General features: G+C 36.7%; 1 protein-coding gene and 2 long non-coding RNA genes across 6 annotated transcripts in view; all 3 read right to left on the bottom strand.

The window, feature by feature from the left end:
• The window catches only part of LOC143346869 (tachykinin-like peptides receptor 99D), a 127525-nt gene that overhangs the window by 99345 nt on the left and 12050 nt on the right, over window positions 1-16130 (bottom strand). The gene's annotated exons all lie outside the window — the stretch shown is intronic.
• LOC143347134 (uncharacterized) lies at window positions 11205-12364 on the bottom strand. Its single transcript, XR_013080556.1, has 3 exons — window positions 11997-12364; window positions 11716-11843; window positions 11205-11314 (listed from the first exon to the last, which is right to left on the bottom strand). It is a non-coding gene; the product is annotated as an uncharacterized LOC143347134 (long non-coding RNA).
• LOC143346815 (uncharacterized) lies at window positions 12681-14084 on the bottom strand. The gene is made up of 3 exons (XR_013080510.1): window positions 13824-14084; window positions 13133-13534; window positions 12681-12798 (listed from the first exon to the last, which is right to left on the bottom strand). It is a non-coding gene; the product is annotated as an uncharacterized LOC143346815 (long non-coding RNA).

Below are 16130 nucleotides of genomic sequence, written 5' to 3'. Positions count from 1 at the left end.
TTTCAGCGCACTCGGTGAACGTTCGCGTTTAATGGAGTATTTAAAACGCTGTCTTAAACCGTGAAACTTCTTTCCGCCATTAAATCCACGCTTCGAGAACCGACAAAAGCTGAGAGGGATTATTTCGTGAGCTACGAAACGCGTTTCGTAAGATGTGCGCGTGGATTCTGAGAATCGATGTAACGGCCCGTGAATTATGAGCTTTCGATGATCGCTATTCTAGTGTTCGCCATTTGCTAACCGCGAACTAAAATTTAAAAGAACGGAAAATCGTCGTAGGAAAACAGACTTCATTTGTCACGATTCGAAATCGCCATAAAATTACGATACAATTATTTTGTGGAATTAATCGTGACAAATATAATCAGATTATGCAACATTTTCCCTAATATTTGAATTTACAAACCAAATATACTATATGAAAGTAAGATGATTCTTTAGGTTACTAACCACATCGTAAATTTAAATCGTCTTGAATTTTGCTGTATATCATCGACCAGAAAAATTCGCGAAGCGTTTTCTTCCCTAACCTTGTCCTCTTCATGAAACTTTACAGGTTTGTAGAGAAGCTAAAAACAAGGGATACGTACATTTTCAGTAGCCGTAATTCAAGTTTAAGAGTCGAAAGTGCCGTCCAAAGTTTCAGCCCCTAACGCTACTTTGAAATCATGCGGAGAGATAAAGAACTTTTTCTAGCAAATTCTTTAGGGCTTTTAACGGAAAATACGATGTAGCACGTTGCGACCAATTATCTATTAATTCAACAACGACAAAATATGAAAGGCGAAAGTTAATACTTTGCTTGTAAAATTTAAATTTTTCGTTATCTTATTTAATTATGGATGCGATTGAGAACCCACTATTCTTACTTTTTGAGATTTGTGTATCGCTTTGAATGTTCTTCTATTTGATAAACGCCTATTACGAAAACATTCCACGTACGTGTGTCTTAACGCAACAGTAATTGCAATCAGCACGGCCACACATTAAATGCATATCTGCTATTTCTGCGTGTACGCGATCCGCCAGTTTCAAATAGAAGCTGTCAGAGTACCGTATCAGAAATGTTGGACACGTATTGCTCTTATTCGGACAATCAACAAAAAAGAACGAGGTGATTCATAGAACACGTTTGTTCTACTTTATCGTATTTCCAGCTATCCGAAACTTGCGTAAGTGTTTACAAACTCGCGTTTAAAGACAGTTTACATTTCATTTTACAAGCGTGTATTTAAGGCAGAAATATGGAACTTCTATTAACAAATATTTGAGAAGAAGATAGTGAAATAACTTTCAAAATACTTGGAATATTTATTTCCAGTTCAGTTTGCAACGAGAATGATCAATATACAAGCTTCGTACCTTTTTCAATATTTTTTGTAGTCGAACTCACGCTTGAAGCTACGATCACATGTTACGATACTTTTATTTTTCTGTCGATTCTATTTTCCTTTTTCCGTGGTTAAATTTTTGCTGACTACTATTTTTCTGTTATTATTAATCGAGCAAATATATTTTAATTAAATCACATTAATAATGCTTCTTATTCATGTACAACAGCCTAATATTTGTACGAGGAACTTATGCTCTTAACACTGAAAACGTTTGCTTAGAACCCAACCCTGGTATTTCTGCCTTTCATTAAAATGTATCATTTTGCATGCAGTAAGCGATAGCATCTATGCTGGCGAATGTTTCTCGATAAGATCTGATTTTGTTCTGGTTATTCTATGCGTATCCCAAAAATCCATCGAGACTTGCTCTCGTGGAATGCATAAAAAGAGAGGCCAGACATATTTCTTGAAAAGAGCACTTTCTGACACTCCCGTGTTCCCTTTTTCAATCGACAGATTGGAATCTGTATGCCAAATGTGTTGGCACTGTTCGAATCGATGCGTGCTGGATCGAGCCGTGCTTGGTCCGCTTTGAAGAACTCGCGTGATAGCGCGGTCTATTAAATGCTTTTGTGCATTTTAAATCAAGCATTCTCTCTACTGCACGAACGTGGTAAATCTGACGGTAAATCTCGGCTTATTTCATTTCGAGATTATGCGTGTAACCTCGACCATCTGTTACTGAGACGAAGGCAATTAATCTACGCGAAAAATGGATATAAGTTGATATTTCTTTAACGATGTGGAAAGTTAACGAGTATCTTCCTAATGGTACCACGCGATATTAGAATGAAAAGTGTAAACTGCAGATGTTTACAAGTGAATCGATAGTACAACCTTAAATCAAGGCATACTTCGTTGGCAGTAAATTTGGGTCAAGCAATATCGTTAAGTGAAAATCAGAGATCGCGAATATAGAGAATCCCAGCAGAATGATAATACACTGTTCAAGGAATCGAATATAAGGTACGAAAGAAGAAATATTTTTGGTTACTTTATTTCAAAGAAAAATGTTGCAGGTAGTACCAATATCATTAGCTGAAAAATTGTGGTGATTGTAATTAAATTAAAAGTAGTTCTCGAGAACGAAAATTTCTCTATTCTTGATGCTATGACCCTTTCGTATAGCTGCAATCGCGTCTGCTTAGATAAGGTCACTGCTCTGGCAATGGTGTGACGTAGGTGGAGTTTCCACGAAAATTGATATTGGATTGTGAGCATGCATGCCCCCCCCCCCACCACTATTTCAATTCAATTTTCAAGTATAAAAAGAGCGTGCTTGCTCGCCTCTCGGGGCTCGTTTCTTGGAAAGATGGCCAGGCGTTAAAATCGTTGAGATTCTTAAGTAACCACTAAAGCAAGATCGAGTATTAGCCATACAGTACTTAAATTACTATTGAAACTTATTATCAGACAGCTCGTGCAATTCTTAGAGACCCTCACACTTTTCAGTGCAGAATCAAAAAGTGGAATTTCGTGATATAATAATTCTACAGTATAAAAAGTTTTTAGTGAAAGAAACGATGAACGAAGTTTGGTGAAATCGTTCATTAAAATTCGCTGCCGCTTGGATTATAATCGTTGAGTGATACCATGTTATACACGAATAAATGGATATTGACAGCTGGTTGGTTGTTATTTTGACACCTAACAGTTTTATTTGGGAGTTGCACTTGAAACTCTCATGCATTCCAATAGGTTTTTAATACATTCCCAACAGACTGGAAGAACAGAGTTCTGTCGATCATTATCTCCGTGCAATCCAACATCTCCATTCTCCATTATGGAATTCAAATCCTCCGGCACGCGCATCGTGGTATTTCCACCAGAAGCAATCCCACTTCTGACACCAATTGTACCAACAGTGCCAGTTCGGCGCGTGCTTCCTTGACCACGACGTGACATAATAAAATTTACTTAATAATTAGAAAACGCGCACGGAAAATAATGACACGTGCAACCTTCTGGAAGTCTCGAGAGCCATTCCTAAACAGAAACGTTTATACATATCTAACTTGATAGAAACAATATGACATTTAATCCTTTTCACTCTCGAGTCACCCCTGAAACGACATTACACTTAATTAATAAAATAAGTAAAAGAGACATAAATTTTAAATCAAAGTTTTGCATTCTAAGAAAAATAACCTTTTTACTAACATTATTAATCACTTAGCTGGTCGATACTGAACGACTTTTGTAAATCATGGAAAAGAAAAACAATTCTCCACCTTTTATCGAGTAGTATTTATACTACGAATCACTGTTCTTAAATTTAATTTTCGACAAAACAAAGTTACGGTAAAATGTACTGGATGGTGATTGGTACCGCCACTCCGACTTTCCACCGTGTTTTCCTTTGTCATTAATTTTCCAATGAAGGCGCAATGAATATGCAAGTGACAAATGTTTATTCGTTGCAGCAACAACCCACGGGCGATGTAGATCAAACGTTTCACGTCACAACATGCACGCGTCAATATTGTCAACTTTTTAGTAGCTCATTCGAAATCCCGTGCTCGTTTGTTTGTTTATGCCATAAATAAAGCTGCGCTTCCTGCAGATATTGTAGTCAAGGATATTGAGTCGTTGGCGACGATACAAAGGCATCAAAATACATGGAACTCGGTTGTCGCTATTTCAACGTTTGTAGCGCGTGTAAATGTTGCGATTCATCGGCGAAACGCGATAAATAAAAGCGAAAACCCGCCATTCGTCTTCTACCGTTTTCTCCGGGCGAACGACGCTTTTCACGGACGATTTCATCAACGTAAATACAGCTTACGATCTCCAGATGTTACATCCATTAGATACACGATACCTCTGCGTACGTTGCTTCTTTTCTTACATTTTCTTAGCCCTTATTCGGACGAGCAAAATTGAATCCTTTTGAATCTTCGTTTGCCCGATTTAAAATTTGTTTTCAATTTACTCGTTAGTATTTCAAATATTTAAACGCATTAAGTATTTAGTTATAGAATGGAAAATGAATGGTAAATATATATTTCTTGAAGATATAATTCTTAAGGTAGGATGACAAACTGGGCGAGAGAAGTGAAATTGGTTTTTTAGTTTTAATCTACTTTTCCAAGCTTCAAGATTACATTACGTGGCATTACTATTATTTTATAAAATTATTCATACTCGTTCATAATTGAAAAGATAATATATCGCGCGAGTATATTTCTTTATATTTTCTTCGATTATTTAATTTATTACTAAGGAAACAATCACTTATTTTATAAACTTTTGTCAGAGGTGTATTCGTTACTTCTTTTACGACGAGTAAATCAGTAGAAACTGGGACGTTTACCCTGGGCATGTTCTTGCAGTTCGAAGCAGAAACTCGTAACGAGTTTTACAGAATGCACTTTGTAAACTGTGAATTACACAGTGCGTTTTAATGGATTCACTCAAGCATTGGAAAAGAGGCACACCATACAGGCAATTAAGGTCAAATATTGCAACACTGCAGGATTTTGCTGCCTTCGTCTGTGGGTTCCTGTTCCGTTTCGATTGTTTTATTTTTTTAACGTTTGGTGTATTTTCCTTTGAAAAAAAAAAGATAAATTATTCAGACGAACAGACGAACACTGGCTCGCGATAAATATTTATCACTTAAATAATATTACAATAAAAAAATATCGTGTCTATGTCGTATTAAGGATTATATTTCATGTTTGAATCGGTATTTGGCAATACAAAGTGATAGCCGTGAAAGGAATTTGACGTCTCGAACGCGTTAACAATATTTGATGGCTAAACTAAGGAAATAGAAGCTGTTCAAGGAAAGATCGTCGGATACGGGATCCATTCTATCACCGCCGCTGACCGTTCGAAAATTATTCCCGAATCTGGCAGTGACGTCTTCTCCAATCACCGTTACGACTGTCATGGGTAAATTCTCGTGACTGAAACCAACCAGTTCGACGCGCTCCGATATTTCAAACCATCCCAGAATTTGTGTGTGACAACTGAGTTATGGCTATCCCAGGGATCTACTCTTCGCAAGGCCCTATCGTTAAACTGTTACGTAACGTATCGTCTCACCGCGAATTTCGAGGTCTCGTGCCGCCTATAACATTCGAATTTCTTTCTACCTGGTACGCGAGATATTATTCATAGCCGCAGCGAACGTTCCAATGGACGTTACAGACTTTTTCATCGTTTGATATGGCCAAATAAAAGGCGCGTTGATTTTGCACCGGTACCTCTCTCCGAGGTCCAGCGAAATTCTCGTCGGTCATTTCGTGTAACTGGTCGTTTCGTTATATTTGCATAGAGGCGAACGAAACCTTCCAATTGCGGTGCATTTTTTAAATCGCGAAAATTTAGGAAAGTCGAAAATGCAAAACGAAATGTAAAACTGGGAAAGAAGAAAGAGAAAGCCGACAGACAGGGAAACGGAAAATTGTGTTTGTAGAACGGATACACGTCGATGGAGAAGATACATGAAAGCTTGGGTTACCAGTCGTTGATATGTTTACGAATCACGGTTTCTCTGATCTTTCTAGATGAAAGATGCTTTTATCCCGTAACATGATTTCGTAGAGTAGCTGGTAGAAGCTGTATTGCACGAGTTGATACGTGCTAATGAAATTCCAAGAGATTTAATAATCCGTGGTTAAAAATAATTCGCTGGATGGTTCAAAAAAAGATATTAGAAAATTAAAAGTAGAGATTCGGAACGTTTTAAACCGTCGTAAGATCGAATCTGGACAATTTGATGGATACGTAGACGTCAGAGGAATTGAGAGCTGTTAGTTATTTTCGATTTGATCGTCTTTGTCAGGGGGGACGAGACTGTGAAACAATGAGAACGGGTGAAAACGGATGAGAATCAAGATCCGTGGAAGCAGCTTCAGAAAACGATAGGAATAATCTATGTGACGATCTGAAGCATATAAATCGTGCCAACCTGACGGATAGTACTGCAGTTGAAAAAGCTTGAAACTCCATACAAGATAAAATATCTTAAAACCAACGTTTCTCAAACTAAAGTTCGCGAATCTCGGCAGATAAAAAGGAATATTTTATCGCGGAGTAAGAAAAATGCTTCTAGTATTTTATTCTCATTAAAGAGGTCTTCTAGAGTGCCGCGATAGCAGCGTTTCTAATTAACCTTTTGCTCAAACACTATCGATGACAGCTTTTCGATACGTTTTCTTCCGTAAAAAAATTGTACGAAGGATTGTCGACTCTCGAAAACAAAGAGTTTCGAGCCTCGTAATTAACTGGTGCTCTTCTTGTATCGTATATATATTTTTTTTTTAAATAATTGCAAGAAAAATAAAATGTTTGCACCGCTAATTTCACCCTTGAAAACGATGTAAAAGTAGAAATTGTTTTATATTCGAAATTACTGGTATGCTTCCTCTGAAAACACGCGATAAACAAATATGCTTCGTACTGTTGTCATTTAATTACTTAAATGCAACTATGACGGCCATTCTTATTGCTTTATCGTTTAATAGCTTTCCTAACAATTATAAGAATAATGCGTACATTCAATTTCACAGGTGCGTGTCGCGTTTCGTAACTGAATGTGGAATAGCTCGTTTACACGGAGAATGGCAAAATGCTCGCACATTTTCTTGTATTGTTTCACGAACAATCGTTCCATGTAACGCAATGCTCGCGGCGAAGATAATAAATCTATTGAAATTTTACGCGGCGTACGATTTAATTTACGGAAAATCTAAATAATTTTCCGCGGAGACGAGTTCGTCTTCGATATCGCAAACAATGTCTTCTCGCGAAATAGAACTTCCTGAGGGCGGAAACTTTCAAGAATTATAATATTTAAGTCTTTTTTGCCCAGCTGGTTGAGTATCTCACGTAACGAGATAAGTGTCATATCGTATACTGTCAATATTTTATCCACAATTTTCACGTAAATTTTTTTTGTTAGCGAGAGTCGACAATCAGATTTTATACGTGAAATTTTAGTTACAGGAACAATTGTACCTTGTCAGTTGTTCGTAAAACTAAAAATGTATGGACTTCGCTGCAGTAACTTATGATTGAAAAATGTATGCTCAGACGAGATCGTGAAAAGTGAATATTGGGGGAAATAATAACTCTTTTATTCATGTATTGAGAAAGGTGACTCCTAGTTTCGCAATTTCTCTTTGAACCGTATGCATAATCTCCTGTTTTTGAATGCATTGAAATTTACTCGTGAAAAGTATTCGTTTAAGGTGCAGTGTTCTTGATCGTGCTAGAAATTTTCGACAATTTCCATGTAAATACCGGAATTCGCCATCTGGACGCTTGAATAAATAAATCAGCTGAATGGGATGTTTAAAAATTGATGATTATTCTAAATTTATATGTGAATATCAGTGCACTCCAGTTTTCTGGTTCCAGTGCAATTTAAGCGTTGCAGGTTTAATCTGAAATTTACAAAACGTCGTACCGAAAAGCAATCTTACGAACGAAAGATTGTGCAATCTGCAATTTTGCATAGAAACGCATAATTTTAAATTTTCTTGTGTTTCTCAAATCTTCAGTTTGTTAAATACGAGTCCCGGAAGAGTGTATACAACCTTGCGTCACTAAATTTAATTCTCAATATAACTTTGTACAGAATCTGTCGATAAGACTTTGCTGAAACTTTCGAACTTCTCTTCGTTCGTTAAAGCATTAATTGATGATAATACCTTGTTAACAGCAGCTTAACAATAACACCAGCTTGAGCGTGGCTTGGCTAGAATATTTATAAAACAGTAACTTCAGCTTTTACTCAAAAGTAATTAAGGACGAAAGGTAAAATATAATCAAGAAATTAATTAACGATTCGAATGATCGTTCGAACGAATATCTGCCGATAGTTGTAAAAAATATACGTAAAAATGTTTGTAAGAATGGTGTGCAATAATAATGAAGTCGTCTAAAAATTGTACTTCAATGCATGGAAACTTTTGTGCGCCAGTGTAATTAAAATGTCACGGAACACCGACCCCTGCACTGTAGTCAAGACGGCTACATTGTTCTATGCTTCTCGATTCAAACGATTAAGCCCATACTACCACGGATGAACAAAAAGCGCAACAGGAGGGGGTTCCTTCTTGAACGTGTCCTGAGTTCTTCCGCATATTTACCCGCAGCACCGCCAACCGCATAAAAGTTCGGAGTTTGGGAGAAATCTCCTTTTCTGTCGTGCGTTTCTACGATATCATGAATAAAATCACTTGAGTCGTATATACTAATGGGAACTATTAAATGCGTAAATAATATAACGTTTCTTTAAAACGCGTGGAAAAGCAATTTAGCTCGTATTAAATAGAAAATAGTATTCGCAAAGATGGCTACGAGCAAAGGGCTGTTACAGCGAGTGTGAAATTGCTTGTAAAAGCGTGCAAAAACAGTTTGTTTTTTTCCTGACGAAAATGTTACGGCACGTGACATGCAAAGTTTGAATTTTACAATTTAAAGCGAACGGTGATTTCGATCTCGACACTTGCGAGCCGTTCGGGTCGTTAAACAAAAACATAAATCCAAAAAAAAAAACTTGCATCGCGGTTAGGAGTAACCTAACAAGTGTCCAATCAACTACACGAAATCGGCAAGATTCAAAAAGAGGGGAAATGGGTCCCACGCGAACAGGTAGTTACTGAAATTGTCGCATAACAATGCCGGGACCTCACGTGGCGATTGATTGCGCGTTTTTATCCTGCACGATGTATTCGCTGGGCATAATGCCTCCGGGCTATCATTTGCATCGATCGATGCAACGCGCCTGGCTTAATAAATACTTCGAAAATTTCGACGAGATAAGAAAACGACTTCCATGACCTCGTAATTTATTCGAAAAAATGATAGGAATTAATTTGACACGCCATAATGAACAACGCTTTTGACAAAAAAAATAGTAGATTAATTATCTGGAAACATAATATAACGAAGACCCCCGGGCAGGTATGGATTAAGAAGGAAGCTGGAATAAGGGTGGGGGTTGCAACCTCGAGCCTTGTTCTTCAAACAGAAAAATTATTTTCAATTTTTTTTTCATTCATCTGACGAGAATAATACGCACAAAGCATTTTATAATATACTTAAGTAGGTGTTAATTAATTTCCCGAATGATGCAGCGTTTCGTATCGGTCTCCTCCCGTTTTCCTCAACTTCGCTGTAGTTTGGATTATCCTGAGGGTGGTCCAGCCATTTCTGCTTGAAATTGCTGGTGGAACTTAACGATCCAAGAACTAAACAGCATGCTCGAGAAACGTAGTTTCGCAAATACCGTAAATCTATCCACCATATTGCACAGTTGTCGACAAGACTTCCTGCGTTTCTCTTGAATAATAAGATTTATTATCCGCGGGTGGAGTCGCATCGAACGAGAATGCTAAACGCGTTTGATCTTCGACAGATTTATTTCTTCGTACAAGCTGTTGAGTATGAAATTACCGATTCGATAAACGCGACGGCCTTAATTAATTTTCAAAATTAAGCGTTCAAACATTCACCCCCAACTCAACGAAAAGAATCGACGGGAAAAGGTTTTTAGGATTTTTACTTCCATAAAAAATTAATTTATGATAAGAATTACGTATTACTCACGCATCGTAGACATCGGTCATGGACATTCTTTATAGCTGGTTGCAGTACACGCGGCACGAGATAAGAAAGGTCGACGTCTCGGAAAATATCGCTACCCTCCCCGTACGTATGCAAATTAGCGTGCTCGATTCGGTTTCTTACGAGGGAGTCGGTGTGCCCGTTGACGAGAACGGATGGAAGAACGACTATTGCTTAACATTCGTCTCAACCAAATGCAGATCCGATGCGGGGGTGGAGGGGGAGTGAAATTCATATTCAATTCGCATGGAGCCCGGGATGGCCTATGTGCTCATAAATATGTGCCAATGCAGCGCGCGAGCATACGTTTCGCCCTGAGTAAAGTTTCGCGACACGAACTGCGCGATGTATTAGCCCGAATTCGTTTAGATAGCAAGATTTATCGCCACCCAACGCCCAGCCTTCGTCAAACTTCCGCTCTTCCACCTGTCTTGACGACCCTATGGCTAAAATTCTTATCTACCTTCTACCCTTTCGGCCATTTGTCTCTCTTAACCGTGCGATTCGATCACCAATCACGAGACACGAAAACCCTCTTAAAATTAGATCTTTGTTTCTTGCGACGAGCCACGTCGATCGTTTCCCAGTTTACACGTACACGATGATGGTCGTACAAAAGATATTGTAATTATCAGTGTTTGTTATAATTTAATTTCGAATATAATTTTAAACGCGGGAAGTGGTTGATAATATCAAGCAACACGTATATTAATAACATATATTAATACCGAGAACAGTCGCACCTGTTTAATCTATGTAATTCGTATTGAAAATTAAATTGTTTAATTTGAAACGAACATACCAGCCCCGAATAGAACAATTTTATTCGGTAAATGTCGTTGCTGATATTAAAATAATATTGAATTTGAAACAGGCATTTTTTTCGAGCATTCAAACTTTTTAAAAAATTGTTCGAGCGATCACGACGCACATTTCATAAACTTGGGCAGCTACGAGCAAGGGGTCCATATTTCTTTCAGCTGTCTTGACCTAAGTTTAGGGCATAAAATTACCCCGCCTATGTTTCGCCCCTCCGAGGCCACCTTGAAAATTATTGCAGATAAAAAGAAGTCTCTCGGATAAACGTTTTATGTTTCTTTGCGTGAGAAACGTTTATTTTCTGGCGTTTGAGAAAAAAATGTTCGTAACTTCCAAAGCGAAGCTGAGAAAGATAATATCGTATTTGTATTTAAACTTTTCGCCGATGTACGCACCGCGTTGCTTTTTGTCAAAACTGAAAAATATTGTCCGTGAAATTTCCTCGCGCCTCCCCGTAGTGTTCGAGACAACATAAAGTGAAACTCTCGAGTGTAACCTCGTTTCTTGAACTTGAGTTTCTGCAACGGAAAAGAAATACGTATCCTTTACTTTTGGCTGCTGCACAACCCTGCAAAAGTTTCGTCAAAAAGTTTCGTTATTGTAGATTTAAACTCTAGAATCGAAATAGAAAAATTTCTTGTTATACGATTTTCGAAAAATTGTCAGATTCAGATTGAAAATTGTTATAAACGAAAGTAATATTTATAATATAAAAATCATCCGGAGAAGAAAAAATACTTCGATATATGTATAAAATGAAACACGTGTCATCTATATCAATTTTTATTTGTTTTAAATTTGAATTTACTGAAAAAATTATTTTTCCGAAAGTTCAATATTCTGAAAATTTCAAGTACTATGGTCAATTTAAATATTAAATCAAAGAGATTATGTTCATCGTTGGAAATGTACACTATACCATGATTCGTATCCGAAATTTTCTTTAACTCTATCTCATATATCTCGTATGATGTATAGAGCCTCTCTGGATAATATAAACGATCAATTAAATCATTTTAATTGCCGGCGTCCTCGTTATAATCTCATCTACGACGAGAAATGTGGAAATTTAAAGAATTAGTGCTGGGAATTAATAGTCGTCTGTGCAGTTGAAATATATTAGGAGCACTCGCAAATCACAAATTAATAATTAGCTTTGGTTCGATGTACAAAAAATTATTTTTTTAAAATTTGACTCACGTGTGCGTTTAATTTTGAATTTATTGATTATATATAAGCGTTGCTACGTAAAACATATGTAACAGAGCAGCTTGATCTATTACAGAATGCAAGCCTAATCGATCGTTTTGGTGAACCGCAATAATTGTGCAGGAAATTAATAATTGTAACATGCTGTTTCTCCTATCGTCGACCAGCCACGGCCAATTATTTCGTCGTTTTGATCAATGCGTAAACGTAATAACCGATACATTGCCCCAATGGCGTACTAAAAGAATTCATCGACGAAGTAGAGTCTAAAGAAGATTGCCAAAGACAATTACTCTTTTACGCGTGTTACATGTTTAGTGGTATAATAACGATTATTAAAATTGAATATTGCAAACGAAATGAAAAAGTTCATTTTTATTTCAGTTGATGCGAGCAATCGTTTGACGAACCAATTGAATCCTGTTCAGCGATAAACGTAAGAATACATAAATATTAATTAGATATCCTTAGGTTTTGCAAGAAATAAGGAGATTAGAATAAAGAGTAATATTTTGAAGCAATTTAACAATATTTCGATTAGATATTAGAATGCTGCTGTGTCTCGATAATTCAAAATGTAATGTACCAAATTTTACAATTCAATAACCTGACCGAAGTACTTTCTTTCCATGTTAATCTTATCTTAAGTCATCTGAGCCCTGCGTTATCCAGTACGTCCGCGTCACTGAATCCTAATCCATCTCTGAATCACTTTCGCTTCTGCTCCAACTCCAGATCACTCACTTCTACTCCGAGTTGGTTTACTTTCATTGCAACTCTAAAATCCTGAAAGCTGAAATAGCTTCTATAGAAGCGATATTTAAAGCTCCAATAAAAAAAAACGTCACTTCGGTGTACTAACTCGATTTTTTATATTTTTATAATACAAATGTCTGACTCTATTTAGTTACAGAGACCTCAAATATTATATACAGGGTGTTCGGCCACTCCTGGGAAAAATTTGAATAGAGGATCCTAGAGGCCAAAATAAGACGAAAATCAAGAATACCAATTTGTTGATGGAGGCTTTGTTAAAAAGTTAAAAAGGGGTGGCCGAACACCCTGTATACAAAACAAATACGGTAAAGTTCCGATTATCTGTCATCCGGTGCCATGGACATATTTACCTACACTATTCTTTGGTAAATATTACGTATTATAATTTACATAAACAAAGAAATCACAGCTGCAAGCATCCAGCAGTTTTATTTCTTTGACTATTATTTCGGAATTGCATTTTATCAGTCGAACGATCAAGTTATTTCGATACGGTGTAATTTTTCGTTTCCTTCCACTTCGTAATTCTGTCACCGTATATTCTTTCCTCTCTCTCTCTCTTTGTCTTTCTTTGGTTCGGTCGCATATTTCTTTCACACCTACTTTAGATAAATTATGTTTCTCTGAAATTGAGGATAAAGAATATCCTTGTCCCTGCCGCCGTAACTCTTTAATTTTTCTTCGATGGATCGTTCTCCTTTTCTCGTCGTAACTCGTAAAGTATTATCGTTCGTTAAAAAGTTGAGTTCTTCCTAAATATAAGAGCAACGTAGAGGCTATAGAAATTTTCGAGACAAATATAAAAATAGATTTAATAGTAGTTTATAGGAAACCAAATATTTTAATAACGTTAATTTATGGTCGATCTTTAATATTGAGAAACTACGATTATATTTTGGAACATCGATTAAACGATAGAATGCAGCACGATGACGCTCTCAATGGAAACTATTGTGTGAACTAAAAACTTGAAATGAACAAAGATAAGTACTTCGAACTCCGAAACGATCAAGTTTATCGGAAAAATAAGTGTGAACTTACTTTTTATGGTCCATGTTCGGTGGAAACAAACAGTGTTCGCGTCAGTCATGAAAAAATTGTCCACCAAGGGTTAAATAAAATGGTAGAACATTTATTTCGAGTCACAAAATATACAATGCTATTCAATAGTTGACACTACAGCTTATCTTTTACTTTACTTAAAGATTCAACGATGTTCACTTATCGTTAGCAATACTTCTAACCATTATTTTAAATGGCAACAATATTAATATGACACTGTAGAAGCTTTACTATAACCAGTTGCAGTAGTTGCTTCATAAAAGAGTTGAAAGATCACTTTCAATATGCTAAATATAGTACACTGCAATTGTATAAAATAAGAATTCTTGGTCCACGTGCAGTTCAACGTGACAAAGGCATAGCGTAAACTTCAAACTTTGTCAGTCATTTGCATGACAACATAATCCCACCATGCTAAGAATTCTCGGTATGTTGAGCGTTCGCACTGGCGACAAAAACATTTCTTCGCAAGAATAAAAGCATCGAAGTCTCTTTGATATTCCAGAGTCTCCCGGGTCATATGCTGCATTTTTTATTCTTACGATGGACGAACACCAATCGAATTACTCTTTCTGATGCTGTTATTTACAAGAACATTTTCCACGGACGAATTTACGTTTTATGCAAGTAGCTTTCTTATATTCTTATTTATATTCCTCGTCTGCTTCGACGAATAACATTCTTATTTTACACGCAACGGTAAATAAAACCATGTTAAATAATCTATTAATCCTAAAATAAATCCGAGTCGTTGTTTATACAGAAGAAAATGTCGTCCAAAGACGTGAAAGTTACGATTAAGCTTCTAAAGTAGCCACGAAAGCAAAGCAATGATTTTGGGAACAACAATTTTGTAATCCGGTTGCAACTTGGTAAGGAAACTCGTTTTGCCAGTTTTAGTTGTTTTGGATATTTTGATGACAGGATCGATTCGAGGAAGAGAGTATTCTTCACAGAATTTCTGTCGATTAACTATCCGTAGGGACAACGGGACAAATTTTTCAATGGTTGCTCGATCAATTGTCTATTCTGTCGTCTCCTGTAACAACAAGCAATTGTCCGATTTCAATATTGTATTCGATCGATGAAGCACCGTGGAGTGCTCGACACAACAGCCCTTCACGGTCGAGGATCATGGATAATAATCGGTAAACCATTAGATTTGAACTAGTTTTGATTAGAAATGTCGTCGTACAGAGCCCGTGGGCTTCACTGTTATTCGACATTGGCAGTGATCGATGTTCTCGCGACGATGGCCATCTAAGCGCGTAATCTTCTCACTGCAGCTTTGACTAGCTTGCTGATATAATTACGAAGCAATATAATAGCAATGGACAAGAGTATTCGCGCAATAAAATGAACGACGTAATCTGGATTATTAACGAGAGACCATAAAACATTCGACGGCCATTTTGGTGAAACTTCTAGGTTTACAGAATAAATTTAAACGGAGGACGTGTCTATTCTTTAAAGTTTCATCTCTCCATTTGCTATCCTGAAAATTATTGGATATTTTTCAACCAAATTCTTTGTGGTTTTTTGAAGGGAAAGTGCGTTAAATCAATTATTTTGCTGGTTTCGATTTTATTTAAGGACGTTGAATTTTTCGATTTTATTGAGTTTCTCTTGAGAATTGATCTTATTAAAGTCCCTGTTAAACTGAAAAGTCGGTTTTGTAATATAGAAATTATAAACAAGTTCTTATTTTACGAAGTACGTAGTACTTGTAAACATCTGAAAAAAATATGAGCCTATTTCTTGGAGCTTCGTCTACAAAATAAGGTTATTGCTAGCGTAGGCGTATTTTAATTGGCATTTTAATGAGCTACTAAAGGCTGCAATAGAGCTCGTTTCAGGTAACCGACCCACGCGTTTCGCAGCCAAAATCAGTTGACCAATCTGACGTATTATTTGATATGGAATGATTTTTATTATTAGGGTATGAGAAGCTAATTTTCCACGAAACAAGGTGTGGAACTTTCGCGTACCAAATATTTCGAGAAAGTGATAAATGACTTCCTGCAGGTGCAGTTTCCTCTTTACAACAAACCCCGAAATTCCTGAAATTCTATCCACGAAACTTCCACTAACCTCCCCAAATCTACTCGCCAAACTTCCCCGAAAATTACTGAGACCCCAGAAGCTTAATATATGTACAAGGATGAATACTTCGGTAGAAAGTCTAAGTCTAGCTAACTGAATGTACCATTTTATTAAAATAAAATATTAAACTTTGAGATCCAGTGTCGTTTTGTTTGAAAATATAATCAAGGTCTTCGAAAGGAG

The sequence above is a fragment of the Colletes latitarsis genome, chromosome 10, assembly GCF_051014445.1.
Source record: "Colletes latitarsis isolate SP2378_abdomen chromosome 10, iyColLati1, whole genome shotgun sequence".
Lineage (NCBI taxonomy): Eukaryota > Metazoa > Arthropoda > Insecta > Hymenoptera > Colletidae > Colletes > Colletes latitarsis.
This window is presented reverse-complemented; position numbering and strand designations above follow the sequence as displayed.